The following is a 16,746-nucleotide window of genomic DNA, read 5'->3' on the forward strand; positions in this document are numbered from 1 at the left end:
TGGAGCCTCATTGTATTCTCCTTCCTCCTCATAGATCACATTTCCTGCACCTTCCTCTCACCCCCACCCTCAAGATTTGTGTTGTTTGCAAATGTTCAGATATTATATTTAGTTTTCTCATCTAAGTCATTGATTTTTATTGTGAGTAACTGGGAATCAAGCACTGATCCCAGAGGCATTGTCTATCACACAGAAAAAGCCCCACTTATTCCTACTTTGTTTTATGTTTGCCATCCCATTCTCAGTCCATGTCAATGTATTACCCCCAGTTGCATATGTTTTCATTTTGCACATTAACGTCTTATTGTGGGACCTTATCAAATGTCTTCTGAAAATCTAAATACACTATATCCACCGGTTCTCCTTTATCTATTCCACTAGTTGCATCCTCAAAAATCTCAGTGGATTTGTTGAGCATGCTTTTCCTTTCATAAACCTGTGCTAACTTTGCCAAATCCTGTTAAGGCTTTCCAAGTGTTCTGTTGTTACATCTTTTCTGATGGATTTATTTTGCTTTTGTAAAGTCCAAATACCTGAGTTAGAACATTAATGATCATTAATAGTATATGTCATAAGGGAATACGAGTTCATCAATTAACTTGATCAAACTTGTCAACCATAATTTGCTTTTGATTAATCCATGCCAACTTTCATTTATTTATATGTACTTTTCCAAATGCCAATTCATTTCACATGGATTAATATCTCTAAACAGCATGCTGACTGTCTTGCCGTTACCAAGTATAGCTTTCATACTTTTTGAATAAATGTGTAACATTCAGTCCTCTAACAATCTAACCAAATCCAAACGGCTGCATAACTTCTCTTAACTTTCCTCACTGACTGAGGATGAATTCTAGGTAGTTCGAGAAGTGTAAATTTTTTTAAACAATTTACTTTCTTCCCATCTAATGTCACCACTGTCTCCACATTATCCTATTATCCACCTCAAGATACCTCAGCCATGGTCTCTCCCACTACAAGGTTCCTCTTTTTGGTCCTTAATTGTCCTTGTCCTTTTACTACCGCTTTTGCTATTTGTGTAATGTTGAAATTTGAAACAAAGAGGAAGATACTTGCTTACTAGCAGTCCAGGCAGCATTTGTGGAGACTGTAAACAAGACAACTTGTTTCTCTAACAGCATTTTCTATTTTTATGGTACTTGCCAAATGTTCTTATTTTAAAGGAGGTAAGACAGAATGGATATGCAACAGGGAAAGAAATTTTAGAGAATAGATTGTCCCTAACATAGATGGGTCTTGCAGAATTGGAAGGGTTGGGAGAACAGTTAATGGGCATGTGGGAGAAAACAGGTGACAATGAAATAAGTTGGGAATTGAGAATTATGACATTGCTCTGACAGCTGGCTTAGACAACATAGGCTGAATGGACTTCTATATTGTAAGGAAAAAATTAATAACATAATTTAAAAATGATGCATTGAATCATTTTGCACCAAATGCCACATTCAAAGCAAAAATAAGCAGAATTATGCTGTGCAAATTGTAGAATGCATTTGGTTCATGAAAGACCTTACAAGTTCAAGACCCAAGCAGAAATTGTAGGATCTTTTTGTTATAGATTTGTATTTTGTATTATATTTTGTATGACTTGGTCAATTGTAACCCTACCCACTGTTTTAAAAAGGTGGAACCAGTTTCATCATCTAATAACTGCACTTCTCCTTGCTAAGAATCAGCAGTTCCAGGGACTATTCAGATTCAGATCACATTCAGATCCATAACTTCTAATCACATATTTCCTGTAAATCCTACTTTCTCTGTGTCAAGACCTTTTTTACATAAATATGAAAACCCCTAAATGAAAAGTACAGAATATTGGGGCTCACAATTCTTCCAAGTAGCTCAAAGATTTTTTATGCTGCATGAATTAATGTTATCTGATAACTAACCAGAATCTGGACTTTTCTGTCTGTAGACTATATTTCAGGAAATCTAATGGGAATCCTCCATGCTTACGACATGCAAATGCATAGAGGTAGTGGGCAATGCCAATTAACAGTAAAGAGAACGTAAAGCACCTATGGACATCACATGAAAATTCTTTTGCACACTTGAGTCAAGAACTAGGCAGACACTAGGGAGAGTTAACTGGGAACAACTGTTTTTGAGTAAGTCCACATCTGACATGTGGGGGGGCATTTAAAGGCCAACAGCACGGAGCACAGGAGAGGTATGTTCCAGTAAGAAGGAAGGACAAGGATGGTAAGAGAACCTTGGATATTGAGAGAAGTGATGAACTTAGTCAAGTAATAAATAGGAAGCATATCTAAGGTTTAGGAAGCTAAAATCAAATGGAGCCTTTCAAGATTATAAAGAAACTTGAAAAGAATTCAAGAAGGGAATGAGGAGAGCCAGGAGGGGCCAAGAAAAGTCCTTAGCAAATCAGATTAAAGAGTATTTCAAGGCATTCTATACATAGAGCAAAAGAATAACTAGGGAGAGGGTAGGATCACTCAAAGATAAAGGAGGAAACATATGCTTGGAGGCAGAGGGTGTGGACGAGGTCCTAAATGAGTATTTTGCATTGGTATTTACCAAAGAGAAGGACATGGTGAAGAGTAAGATCAGTGTGGAGCATGCTAATATGCCAGGGCATTTTGAGATAAAGAAAAAGGTAGTGTTTGGTCTCTTAAAGAACATTAAGGTGGATAAGTCCCCAGGGCCTGATGGGATATACCCCAGGTTATTGACAGAAGCAAGAGATAAGATTACTGGGGCCTTGACTATGATCTTCATGTCCTCTCTCACCACAGGTGAAGTTCCAGAGGACTGGCGAGTAGTTAATGTTGTTCCATTATTCAAGAAGGGAAGTAGGGTGGTTAATCCTGGAAACTATAGACCGGTGAGTCTCACGTCAGTGGTAGGAGAGGATTCTTAGGGATAGGATTTATGAGCATTTGGAAAAGCATGGCCTAATTGGAGACAGCATGACTTTGTGCGGGGCGAGTCGTGTCTTGCTAACTTGATTGAGTTTTTCGAGGAGGTGACAAAAGTGGTTGATGAAGGTCGGGCTGTGGATGTTGTCTACATGGATTTTAGTAATTTGTTTGACAAGGTCCCTCATGGGAGGCTCATCCAGAAGATAAAGATGCATGGGATCCATGGTGACTTGGCCATTTGGATTCACAGTTGGCTTGCCCATAGAAGACCAAGGGTATTAGTCAATGGAACTTATTTTGGCAGGAGGTCCGTGACTAGTGGTGTTCCACAGGGATCAGTACTGGGCCCTCTGCTGTTTGTGGTAATATGTAAATGACGTGCATAAAAATGTGGCTGGGTTAGTAAGTTCATAGACGATACCAAGATTGATGGTACTGTGGATAGTGTAGAAGATTACCAAAGGATACAACGGGATATGGAATTTGATCTGGCCAAATCTGAGGTGTTGTACTTTGGGAGGTCAATTATAAAGGGACAGTACACTGTTAATGGCAGGACCCTTAACAGTGTTGATGTATAGAAGGATCTTAGGATCCAAGTCCATAGCTCTCTGAAAGTGGCTGCACGGGTTAAGAGGGTGGTAAAGAAGGCGTATGGCATGCTTGCCTTTATTAGTCAAGGTACTGAGTTCAAAACTCTGAAAGTTATGTTGCAGCTTTATAAAACTCTGATTAGGCCGCATCTGGAGTATTGCATTCAATTCTGGTCACCCCATTACAGGAAGGGTGTGGAGGCTTTGGAGAGGGTGCAGAAGAGGTTTACCAGGATGCTGCCTGGATGAGAGGGTATGTGCTATAAGGAGAGGTTGGACAAATTTATGTTGTTTTCTCTGGAATGGCGGAGGCTGAGGGGAGACCTGATAGAAGTTTATAAGATTATGAGTGGCATAGATAGAGTAGACAGCTGGTATCTTTTTCCCCCAGGGTTGAAAAGTCTAATGCCAGAGGCATGCAGTTAAGGTGAGAGGGGACAAGTGTCAAAGGAGATGTGCGGGGTATGTTTTTGTTTTTACGCAGAGGGTGGTGAGTGCCTGGAATGCGCTGCCAGGAGTGGTAGTGGAGGCAAATACAACAAAGGTGTTTAAGAGGCTCTTAGGCTCATGAATGTGCAGAGGATGGAGGGATATGAGATATGGACATTGTGTAGGCAGAAGGGATTAGATTAGCTAGGCATTTAATTACTAGCTTAATTAGTTCGGTACAACATCGTGGGCTGAAGGACTTGTTCCTGTGCTGTTCTGTTCTATGTTCTATGTTCTCCGAGTCCCACTGAAGCAGGCTGAAAGTAGAGGCCTGCTTTAGTTTTACATTAAAGCTTACCTATTTTACTGTTGTTGGAATCTGGATGCTTATTGACTTGTGGCAAGTCTCCTTTAAAGTTTGATCCATGGTGTTTGTTCCCAACCCCCTTGCTTCCTTGGGGCACTGGGCTTGCACCTCCACACTTCCCTTCCCCTAGACTCTGGCTAGATTTCATATCTGACCACCTGATCCTTGATTCCCTGTCCCTGATGCCCCACCCCTCTGATGTCCCATCTCCTGATGGCCCTGACACTATTAACTCCAAGCTTGATCCTTCTCCCTCAATAAACCCCATCATCTCACTACCAACTAAAGGTCCTCTCTGTACCATCCTTCCTGTAATGACCTTAATCTGCTGTATACCAGTCTTGTTTTGCATGATTAGGGTTATATAAAATACACAAAAATGTTGCCCTGTATGGTAGTATTTTTAGACCACTGGCTTCTTGAATATTTGGATGCATTATAGCATTTCTAAGTTATTCCCTTTGTTGTCATTCTTCCTAGTCACTTAAATCTTCTCAAACTTTTTTTTTCCTGCTTAGAAAAACTTTTGTTTCTCTAAATGCTCTTTGCTATTCCCTTTAACAGTATGATTTTCCATTTCTTATAATGTTCATGCATACCAGGGCTACATATCAGGAAATAATGTACTCACACGATGGATAGAAAATCATAGGCTAGAGGGCACATTTTCTTGTTATTTGGTCCCAGTATGTGCCAAATGTGCTGTTGAAATACTTGGCTTATACTCTTGCTTCGCTATTTCTCATTTTTCATTCTTTTCCAACAATTTTCATCATCACTGCTGGTGACTTTTTCTCATTCATCATTTATATTAAATCTCCCTTATTGCTCTGTCATCTTTTTCATGTGCTTTCCACTCAAATAATGAGCTTTCCTCACTTGCCTCATTCTCCCAGTCCTCCTCGTCCCAATTCCTTCTCCCTTGATAAACAGCTCCTTGCCTTCATTTTTACATCAAATTAAATAGTGCCTTGGAAAGTTAGGTTAATATTCCTCTAATTAATCAAAGAATTCTGCAGAGGTTTAAACAATCATAGGCTCTGTCTGGCAGTAGTACTTTCCAAATTGACCTTAGAGCAGCAAAAATAGTAGATAAACACAGAAGTGGATCAAGTAGAAGGGTAGGTATAATAAGCAGAGGGAACGGTAAGTAAATAGGTCAAGAAGAAACAGAACTAGAGTCAGTCTTATAGAAGGAGAAAGGAAAATAGATGACAAATACTGTACTAAGCTGGAACAGGCAGATTGCATTTTCCTTCATCATTGACTTTTTCTGTTTATATTACTAATCATGTTATAGTCATTAAACATCTGTGCCCTTATCAAAAATGTGACAATATTACTCAAAGGAGCCAATTGTCTCCCATTTGGTGCTTGTGTTCTAATTTCAGTGGAGGCTATGTGCTGTTGTTATATGATTTTTGTCCTTGCACCTTGCACAGAGATTTAACCACCTCGGAATTGCCAATTATTATTCTTTATTATTGCATGTGAACTATGCGCAACTTCAGGAGTTCTGTGTATTGCTGAACCCTAGATGCGCTACTTCTCATAATTCCTGTATGTCTTTAAGGGGAGAGCATTGCTGACTCCAACTATTACTGTCTTGGGGAGTACTGAGAAGAAGCTTGCCCTATCATCAATTGCTCAGAAGCAGGCATCTCATTTCACCACTGCTGACATTGGCATTTTATTCACTGTTGCGGACCCCTAGAAGGTCTCCAGACTCAAAATGGAGTCAATAGGATGTGGTAACCAAGGAATTAAAATCTGAAATGATTCACTAAGAATCTGATGCCAGTGCCAGATGTTTATTGACCTCACAGCTAAGAGTTAGGTCATTGTAAGCTGCAATATAGTCTATCTGCCAACGAAGGCAACTATGCCCCATGTATCACATCACCGTCATTTAATTAACAACAATCTCAAGACATTGGCACCTTCACTGAATGGTTAAGTGCTCCATCAAACAATCACATACTTAACACTATTACACTACTTGAACAATAGTACCTAACTATTTACATATCTTTCCAGCTAGTCATCTAGGCATGGTCAAGTTACATATTGTAACACTTTCACTAACACTCTTCCCTCCCTCAGAAGAAAATGGCAACAAACAGGTGGAGGGCTCACAGGCTTAGCTGAATTGAGAAGAGGATGCTGATGGTCAATGTGTTTGATTGCCACTTAGCCTATGATCAGCTGAGGATAAGAGATCACTAAAATTGGTGATACGCCATTTCCTCTCGCCTCTTTCCTTTATTACCCTTACAGTGCTCAGCTTGTTTAAATGTTCTCCTCTTACCCAACTCCTGCCTCTTCACCATATTCATACACTTGTGCCTAACTTATATCATAAACCCTATCTGAAGTACATGTCCTGCTTAACAAGTCATCAAAGACTAAAGAAGAAGACACTGTCAGATCGTTACATCCACCAACTCAGATCTTGGCACTGCAGACATTGGATCATGAGATGTCAGTCCTTCTTGTGATGAGTCTTTGAGCACAAATGAACTACAGCTATTCTGGGGGATAATCAGAGCTTTCTCTACCAGTTTGACAAAATGCAGTTACACTTGAGTTCTGTTCTGGAGGACTCAGGAGGGGAAGCTTTGGACAAAGGCTGATGCTCATGCACACTAAGATCTTCTCTTCATCACCATCTTCTCTTTTCTTTCATCTCTTGTTTCCTCTCCTACTCTTCCTTCTAATTCTCCTCTTCTGTGTGTTCTTCCTGGTCCTGTGCGATAGGAAAGTGTGATGGCCTTATGATGCTTAGACTCTGGAGAATGCAATAGATAACAACAAAATGGGATTCAATCTCCGAAGAGTACTGCAGAATCACATTTTGAAGATGCTGATAACATTCTCATCTATGCATCATGTAGGGCCATGGCTGCTGATATAATTTTGTACATAAATACCATCAGGACCCTGGATTGGAATGAAGAGCCATGACAGAGGGGACAGCCTTTGTTTCATTGTGTCATACCATGCATTAACATGCCCTTCGGTCCACCTTATCCACGACAATTATCATACCTACCTACACTAATCGCATTTACCAGCACTTGATCTGTAGCCTACTATGCCTTGGCAATTCAAGTGTGTGTTCTTAAATGTTGTATTGAGTACCTACCTCCACCACCTTCTCAAATAGGGTGTCCAGACTGCAGCCACCCACTGGGTGAAAAAGATCTTCCTCATTTCACCTCTAAACCTCTTACTCTTCACCTTCAACCCATGCCCCCTGCTCCTGAGCACCTCTCTTTTTTTATTCTATCTTATCTATGCCTCTTTGTGTATTCTATCAGCTTCCCCCTCAGCTTCCTGTACTTCAAGGAAAACAAACACAACTATTCCAATCTCTCCTCATAACTGAAACATTCCACACCAGGCAACTTCCTGGTGAATCTCAACTGCACCCTTCCCAGTGCAATCACGTCCTTCCTATAGTGAGACGACCAGAACTGCAGACAATGTTCTAGCTGTATGTTTTATAAAGTTGCAGCAAGACTGATCTTACCGCAAATGTTGTCCATTGAACTGATCATCCCAGTGGGATCTTGCAATCCTAAAGTCAGTGGCCAGTTCTAGTACTGGTTATCCAGATAGTGCTGACCTGAATTAGCACACATGGACTGGCAGGAGGCCTATGCTTCCTGATCCAGAGTAGGAAGAGGTTGAATGAGCCACTGCTCATAACCTCTCCTGCGCAGCATCAAGAGGACAGGATTCCTGGGGATGAACAGCCTCTTCCTCATTTGGACAGAGGCAGGAAGCAGAGAAAAGGCCTGTCTGATCCTGAGGACTGTTGCAGAGAAGGGTAAGTGGAAGAGGATGTCTCAACATCCCTCCAAAACCCCTACAGTCTAGCTGTTTCCTTCAGTTCTGGACTCCCTGAATTCTCCCAGGATCTGGATGCTTTGGGAAGATTTACATTGCTAAATGATTTATTTTCTGCTCCATCCGTGGTTAAAGTGACTTATATCCTGATAGGTGAAAGCCTTTTTTTTAATATAGATGCACCAATGAAAGCATCCTATCCAGTTGCATCACAGCTTGGTATGGCAACTGCTCTGCCCAAGGCTGCAAGAAATTGCAGAGAGTTGGGGACACAGCTCTGTCCATCACAAAAACCAGGCTACCTTCATGGACTCTGTCTACACTTCTTGCTGCTGAGGAAAAACAGCCAGCATAATCAAAGACTGCAAACACCCAGAGATGATCTCTTCACCCCCTTCCCATCAGGCAGAAGATACAAAAGACTGAAAGCACGTACCACCAGGCTCAAGGACAACTTCTATCCCACTGTTATAAAACTATTATATGGACCCCTTATACGATAAGGTGGACTCTTGACCTCACAATTTACCTTGTCATGGCCTTTCACATTATTGTCTGCCTGCACTGCACTTTCTCTGTAACTGCAACACTATATTCTGCATTCTGTTATTGCTTTTCCTTTGTACTACGTCGATGTGCTGATGTTGTGAAATGATCTGTATGGATGGCATGCAAAACAAAGTTTTTCACTGTACCTCAGAACATGTGATAATAATAAACCAATTATCATCTTTCTACTCATGTTACTTCCATTGTTGCAGGCCTTGCCAACTGGTGTTTTGCTTTTCTTCATCAATAACTGAACAAATCAACACTCAGATTACAACTAATTGCTTTGAATGAATGTGACTGTTTTATATCATTCACATTCTTCATGGAAAGAAATGATGCATTAATAGTTGAGTTTTTGGATTATTGTTCTTATTTGAATTTTAACATCTGGATGTATTACTAATCAGTTTATTTTTCCACAGTTACGTCTATGAATCTGAATGATAAATTATGTGTTAATGCAAACTAAAAATCCTTCCAAGTTTAATCAAAACCCATTGCTAGATCCCAGATTAATGCACTACTTGTTCCCATTCTGCATAGTTCAGATGATTTTATAATCAGTTTTTTTTGGACTTAAGTAAGTTTGTGCCTGCAATTTCCAACTGCTTCCCTATACCTTGTGAAAAGTTGAGACGGTGACTGAAGGAAACTATAACAACATGCAAAGTCCTTAATTCCTGATCGTAATCTGATCAACCAGTTAATGAGTGGGTATCCTTGTGTATATCAGACAGTAATGATGCAATAGTTAAGTTAGAAGAGAGATTCTGTAGTTCATTATTTTCATGAACTAATTTGATCTGAAGGAATGTGAAGTAAAATTTTATTCAATCTGAAAATACAAACAAAATCATTAAAATTCTGGGTCTCAGCTGTGCCCTTCCCTTTTGTTCCCCATCATCCTCCCACTTACCCCACTGCCATCTTTTTCCTCTTTGTTTCCCTCTTTTGTTTCAGATTCCAGCATCTGTAATTTTATTTGTTTTCCATCTTCCTTTTCACACATAACCCCAGCCTATCAAACTCGTTCCCTTTGATCAGAGAGGTACCTCAGGGATTGTTATTGATACCCATATAATGGTAATATATAAAGGACTCTGGCAGAGCAGTTTTCTGTGGACCTAGTACCTTTGAAATACAATGCAATTTCTAAGATTATTGTTTGCAGAAAATTTCTTTAGAAAAATAAGAATGAGGCTATCAGCATCATTTTCCAGGAATTAATTATGAATCTATAAGATCAACTAACAGTTACATGAGTAAACTAGACGGCAACTTCCAGGAACTGTGCAAGAATGGGTAAACTTGGAACTATGTAAGTTGCAGTTTGGTTATCCAGCTGCTCCAAAGGCTTTCATCCTAACATAATCTTGCTGGAGGCTTTGAAATTGTCATATTAACCCACAAAATATAGATTAAACTGGCTAGAAAAAGTATTAGCAAATTTTCTCTAAACACTCCCTTTAAAATAAGCAAAGTATTTTATAATGATATCAGAGTACTTTTTAAGATCAATAAAATGTAATAAAATAAATTGGAATTATATAATGCAATCTCATACTTGGATCAGACATGTTATTTCAGGCAGCTGTAGTTCCCGTGATACATATCACATTGGTCATCTTCCAAAGATGTCTTGCTTGAATGAAAGAAAAGAAACTGCATCTTAGATGTTGCATTCCTTTTTGGTATGCACTCCGTTCTCCATCACTAACAGCATAGTTTTCCGAAAACAAAGCTAAACAAAAAGAGATTGAATTTTGAAAAGATGGTAAATGTTTGATAGGAATAAAAATTTATCTCATAAATCAGACCTCACTTCATCTGGCTGTATATTATGAATAATGGCACCAATCTAAGAATAGTTCATTTACTTTAATTTGAGTGTATCTGTTGCAATGAACCATGATTGAGACATGATTAGAAGAAATTTTGGATCTATTTTAACCAATAAATTGTCCAATAGAAGTGATATCTGCTCTGTATTTTTATTATGTTGACAGTGTTGAAATCCATCAATTTGTGTGGCATGCAATGGAATTATGATCCATTTCTGCAAAATTTCATGAGTTTCTGCACTCAGTTTGCTATAAATAACTAACAATATTGTGTTATTTAACTTCATGTTTAAAAAATTCTATTTGGCATCTGTTTGAAGACAACTATTTGCCATGACCTATAAATGGAGATCCAGAGAAAGCTATTCCTTGCATTAGGGCATTTATTCCAAAATATGCAAATTCCTTGGAATAATATGTATAATGGGGCTTGGGTTGGGGTTTAAATATATAGAGGGTCTGGTCACAGTTTTTATTTCTGTAACTTGCATTTCTGAGCATTCTGAGTGGTAAATTGGTTTAAAAATAATGTGTGTATTTGTGCAACAAATTATATCAGATACTGTATTAGTGAGGGTGTTAGGGTATCCACGAATAATGCCTGTTGATGTATGTGGAGGAAGCAATACAGCATGAAATGCTAACATTATGACACTGCTGTCTTTTTGGTGCTCAACCCACCATCTACTGCTTTCTCTTAAACTCATACAAACATGTGATCATTGTTTAGCAGGAAGGATTCCCCACCAGTGTTATTTATAGGGGATTATCAGTTGCATGTCTGTGAATGAAAATCAATAAAATTGCAGATGCTGGAAATCAGAGACAAAAATTAAAAATGCTAGAAATACTCAGCATATCAAGCAGCATCCATGCATAGAGAAACAGTTAGCTAATGACACCAACCTAATTCTGTTTCTCTTTCCACAGATGCTGCTTTCAATGTTTCCAGCATTTTCTGTTTTTGTAACTTATTAGTTGCTGATTAATTTCTATTGGCTGCTGCCGTGATCCTGCTAATGGAACTTCAGCTAGTTCTTTAAAATTGATAAAGTTCACGGAGATAAATGCTGCAAGGCTTTGCCCTGAGTTAGGGGCTTCTGCATAAATCAGATGCTCCTAGACTTTTGTGATTAATAGGCATTACCATAGAACAGAAAATTGGAGAAATGAGCAGAGGAGCAAGAGACCAGGATAAGCTACTGGAAGATGAATGAGGAGGAGCAGGGAGATGGACTATTAGCAGGAGGCCTTATCTGGCCAGGGCACTAGGGAGTAATTGGAGTACTCGAATCACTCTGTGATGCCATCTGCATCAGCTACAACTGCCACAAAGAAATGTAATAGAAGAGACAACTAATGTGCTGATGTGCTGTTTCAGTGGCATGCACAGCCAAAAGCGTTTGTGTACAGTGAATGTAACTTGACTGTGCAGCCAGAAGGGTTCTAATACTGCCTCCTTTTCCTTATCATCTTACTCATCTCTATTCACTCTTGGACACCCACACACACTTTTCAACTCAACAAAACCCCTGCCAATACATTGACTTTTCATCTTTCCCTTCAAAGAAAAAGTAACATGTGAAAGGTGACAGCAACTTTAACGGTAAAGAATAGAAAGCATAGCTTGATTCTATTAGTTGTGAACAGGAAAGAACTAAGAGACATTGTGACCACAAGAAAGGAAAAACTTTTCTCCTCATACGTTGTGGCCACTACTCAACTATTTCTGATCCTGAGTGACCCAAACACATCCTCACTCAAAACTTCTTCAACTTCTTATCACAGACTGCATCTTGCCCTTCTCAGCTTTATCATTGCAGGCTCCCACACATCACATGTATCAAGCCCTAGGAGACCACCTCACCGCTAGAGGAAGACAAGGTGGAGGAGATATAGGATGAATGCACTGCTACTAGTATTGTAGGCAACACCGCAGAGATTACTGTCATGTATAAATTAGGAGCCAGCACAGAAGCAGGATCCTCACGGAGGATGCACGGTGCATTAGTGGCTATCAGTGAGAAAACACTGCAGGTGCCACCTTTCCAGGTGCAAAACCAGATTATTTCTATTGCAGTAGAGGCAGGTGAGGATTTTGCAGGACTCAGCTTTATTAGAGCCAGTAACCAAGGCTTGATTCAATGGACAGCTTTTCTGAATGCCTTAAGGTACTATATCAGGGGAATTTACCTCCCACGTGATCCATGACCATTTGTTGGAGATGATCATTGTTTGACGGTTGTGTGATATAGGTATTACTTCCAGTTATTAAACCAAACATGGATGTTTTCTGCATGTGGGCACAAGCTGCTTCATCATCTGAGGGAATGCAAATGTATATGAAGTTTGTGTAATCCCCATTTCTGACCTTATGGTGAAAGAAAGGCAGTTGATGATTTGACACTGAACTGAGGAACTCCTGCAAAAATGTCCTGAGACTGAAATTATTAGCCCTTAGCATTCAACCAAAGATATCAGTGTACTACATGGCAGACTTCATCATATGATATCATGGGCTTTTATTGTCATCCCACCTTCAGTGTTCAGTCCTGGTGCATGAATGAGGTCTGGAACAATGCGGTCTTGGCAGAAAACAAGCAGCTTATTGAGGAGTAGTTTTTGCTTTATAGCACTGTTGAGAATGCCTTTTGTCATTTTACAGATGCTTGCGTGCAGGGTGATACAGTGGTAAGTGACAGGACTGGATTTGACTAAGAACAAAAATGTGCAGGTATTCATTTAGAAGTAGGTTTAACCAAGTTCTGAGCAGATCAACAAAGTGAGTTACATATTTCCTTTAAAGTTCAAGAACAATTTCAGCTTCTTCACAATTATATAATGATGGTAATGCCCATTGAGTGTCAAGGAAAGATGGTTAAACTTGCTCATTGGAAAGGATTGTTGATTTGCCTTTGTGTAGTGTGAATGTTACTTGTCTGTGCAGCCAGTAGGTCAAAAGTTTGGAGCCAAAAAAGCAGGTATTGCAAGGAATGTCCAATTATTTAACCAGTATTGCATTTTAAGGAGAATTTTAAAGCAGAAAGGAGAGTGCAAAAATTTAAATGGACAATTCCAGAGTTATCAGCTTAGGTAGCTGAAGGCAGAATGCAGAGGAAAGGTAAAAAGAGAAGCAATGAACATAAAGACAAAACCAGAGGAGGAAAAGCTTTCAGTTTAGTTTGCAGAATGTAAGAATTTACAGAGTAGAGAAGGATCAATATCACAAAGCAATTTAAATATGGGCTTTTTAAAATTGATGCATGGAAGGACCAGGAACCAACATACGTTTAGCAAAGATACATGTGCATGAGCACAGCCTATTGCAGTGTAGGATATAGGTGGCCAATCAGGCAGACATGTACAAGTTTGGTTTGCTGTTGTGCGAGACATAATTAGGCATTCACAGTACTGAATCTTGTTCCCATCTTTTAACTGTTGACTTTGTCACCTCTAAGCAGGCTTGCTTTGCAAGTTCTTTGCCATTTCACCTTGCTTCATGATGAAGAGGTTTCACCCTGGCCTTAATCACTGCCAGTGGCACCTCCAGGGAGCCATCTGAAAATCTGGGGTCAATATTTCTTTTTCTTTCAACCGTTTCACCAACCATAAAAAGAGAAATTGAAATGGAAGCAATACAAAAATTCAGTAATGTAAGTCTCCCTTCAGGAGAAGCACCCACTCTTTAAGCATCCCATCATGACATAGCTGTAGACAGGCAGTTTGCCAACCACCTTTCAGCGGATCAAGTTACAATGAGGCACAATTATAATGAGGCCAAATAATTTAAATTAGCAAAGCTTTGGTTTTAATTTGGTTTTCCAGTATTTCTGCCAGCCTTGCCCCCAATATTACATCAATCCTAATGAGGATCACCTTCCTTATTTCATTCTGGACTGTTTTAAATAGGAACTCTAATTAAGGGTTTGTTCCAACATATAAACACCAACTTTTCTTTGTTGGATGTTAGCCCACTTACTGTGAATTTCAAATATGTGATATCCACAATTTGTGTTACACGGCATGACTAATAACATATAATGGATTTTGAGGTGGGGTGAGGAGGTATTTCTAATGCCCAATCAGCACACAAGGCTCCTTGTTGCAGGAATGTCTTCATTGGCTAGCAGTTTTACAGTACCACTAATTAGAATGCTTTTTCAGAACATATATATATTTCAAAACTGGCATTTCTGCAATCACCCAATATATGTCAAAGAACAGATACTGGGTGTCTGATAAGATTTGTCTGTACCATATATGCTTTACTAGGGAGGTGACTATGATACTAAGGACTCATAGCCAAATTGGAGTTAAAAGAAATATCAGTCACTGGCTAGAATTCTATCAAATTCACAGGAAGATATTTTTTGTCAAACATTAGTTATTTAGCACCAGTATCCTGTTGTTAGAGTTCCTTAGGGTAGCATACTCAACTCAATGATATTCAGTTTCTCAGTGACTAACTTTCTTCTGATGTTGCATTGTTCTCTTAAGCAGGAAGTGAATGCCACTGCTCTCTGACAATTACATTCTGGAACAAGACAAGGTCTAATCTCTCACCTTTAATACCACACAAAGTCCTCCACCAACTTGTCAGTCACTCGTGACCACAAGCTTAATCATATCAACAAGGCCATTCGTGACTGGGTGCTCTGAAATGAATGGCACCTCCTCAGACCTCTCCACTTTCTTACAAGGCTCTTGTCAGGAATGTTTTAGAATACCCCTGCAGGGGTGGATCCAAGAAGCTTAACATCAACCTGATCAGCACTCCTGCTGTTTAATCTAATATCCTTTCCCTTAACTACTGGTACATTTTAACTACAGAATGTACTTTTCAGGATACCTTGCAAAACTTAAACTCATAAGGATTAGTTCAACGGACCTTCTAATTCTACCACTGAGAAAGATACATGTAGCATTGCCACGTCATCTTCTGTGAGTTTCTGTAAAGTTGAATGCCATCCCAATGGAGAAAAAGCCACTGCTCCTTCATCAACATTTGTTCACTTTCCTTAAATTCCTAACCAATTTCACTGCAGGTACACCATCTCCATGACAACAGAACTGAATCAAGTGTGAGCTTGACATCAGAAATATCTGAAGACTAAAATAAGGAAAATTTGACATCTCGTCAAGCCAGACAATCCCACTTGTACTCGTGGCTGGTAAACTGATCAGATGAAATTACATCCTTCTGGATCCTTTCAAGCAACAGGAGGAAATTCATGTTAAATAACTCAGTCATCAATTCACTGATGCATGAAGCATGTCAGCTCATTAAGTTAATTCCCAACAAGTCTGCAAGAATGTATGGCATAATTCATTCTGGAACACCCAACAATGTAAGAGGATCAGGTAATTAGACATCTATCCTATTTTCTGGAAATAACAAAGAAAATAACTTACTCTCAACCACTAGTGAAAGTTAAAAATATCCTAGCAAATTTTCCATGGATAAGATAGAAAAGGAATTTTGGCATATTTAAGGCTTGGTGGGCGGGGGGGGGGGGGGCGGGGCGGGTGGGGAAGAACATCCAACCAACATTTTCAGTCATATCATTCTAATACACCCTATGAGATCTTATAAGTAGAAAATAACAAAAAAATGTGAAAGTGGTGCAAAGATTGTTTGACGTATATCAATTAGCTGGAAATTATACCGTTTACCCATTGAGGTATTTAGAAATTTTACCAACATTGATGATTGAATACATATGGAAAATTTTGAAGTTGAAATAAATGAATGTGAAATTATTGATGGAAGAAATGATATTCTGTACTTTCACTTTTGGGAGCACAAAATAATGCAGAAACAGAAGCAAATGAAAAGGTAAGCAAGAAAGGGAATAGCTCAACATTACCACAGGAAATAGGCAAGATATCAAGAAGTTAATAAGTTAAGGATATTATGAGGTACATCACATGAAGCACTCATTCATAAACTAAACACAACTAAACAATGGTCACAAACAGTAAACATTCAGCTGTAGCTGAAGAATGTAGAAGCAGGCCCTCAGCCCCTCATGCCTGTTCAGCCATTCATTAAGCTCATGGCTCATCTTTATCTGAGCATCATTTAGTGATAAGTGATAAGGTATCTTTATTAGTCACATGTACATCGAAACACACAGTAAAATGCATCTTTTGCATAGAGTGTTCTGGGGGCAGCTCGCAAGTGTCGCCATGCTTCTGGTGCCAACATA

Source organism: Pristis pectinata, chromosome 2 (assembly GCF_009764475.1).
Source record: "Pristis pectinata isolate sPriPec2 chromosome 2, sPriPec2.1.pri, whole genome shotgun sequence".
Lineage (NCBI taxonomy): Eukaryota > Metazoa > Chordata > Chondrichthyes > Rhinopristiformes > Pristidae > Pristis > Pristis pectinata.